Source organism: Mandrillus leucophaeus, unplaced genomic scaffold (genome assembly GCF_000951045.1).
Source record: "Mandrillus leucophaeus isolate KB7577 unplaced genomic scaffold, Mleu.le_1.0 Scaffold764, whole genome shotgun sequence".
NCBI classification, from domain to species: Eukaryota; Metazoa; Chordata; class Mammalia; order Primates; family Cercopithecidae; genus Mandrillus; species Mandrillus leucophaeus.
Genome location: NW_012108297.1, coordinates 494,644 through 495,396, shown reverse-complemented (window position 1 = coordinate 495,396; position 753 = coordinate 494,644).

The following is a 753-nucleotide window of genomic DNA, read 5'->3' as shown; positions in this document are numbered from 1 at the left end:
ATGTTGTTTTTATCCCTCACCCTCTTCTCACCCTTTCCCCTGAGTCCCCAAAGTCCACTGTATCATTCTTATGCCTTCGTGTCCTCATAGCTTAGCTTCCTCTTATGAGTGAGAACATACAACGTTTGGTTTTCCTTCCTGAGTTACTTCACTTTGAATAATAGTCTCCAATTCCATCAGGTTGCTGTGAATGCCATTATTTCATTCCTTTTTATGGTTGAGTAGTATTTCATGGTGTATACACACACACACAAACATATATATATGTATATATACACATACATATACATATATACATATACCACATTTTCTTTATCAACTCATTGATTAATGGGCATTTGGGCTGGTTCTGTGTTTTTGCAATTGCAAATTGTGCTGCTAGAAACATGCATGTGCAAGTATCTTTTTCATATAATGATTTCTTTTCCTCTGGGTTGATAGCCAATAGTGGGATTGCTGCATCAAATAGTAGATCTACTTTTGGCTCTTTAAGGAATCTCCACACTGTTTTCCATAACAGTTGTACTAGTTTACATTCCCACCAGTAGTGCAAAAGTATTCTCTTTTTACTGCATCCATGCCGTCAGTCAGGCAATTGAAATGAGCCATTTTTTCTCATCTCTGGAAATGTTTCTTGGATATGAGTAGGTGACTTGAATCACTTAGGGACCAAGCATGGCCTACTCTCAGTACCACAGTGAGGTATTTGTCTGTATTCCAAGCCTTCGCCTCTACATCTCCTCCAAGGCTAGT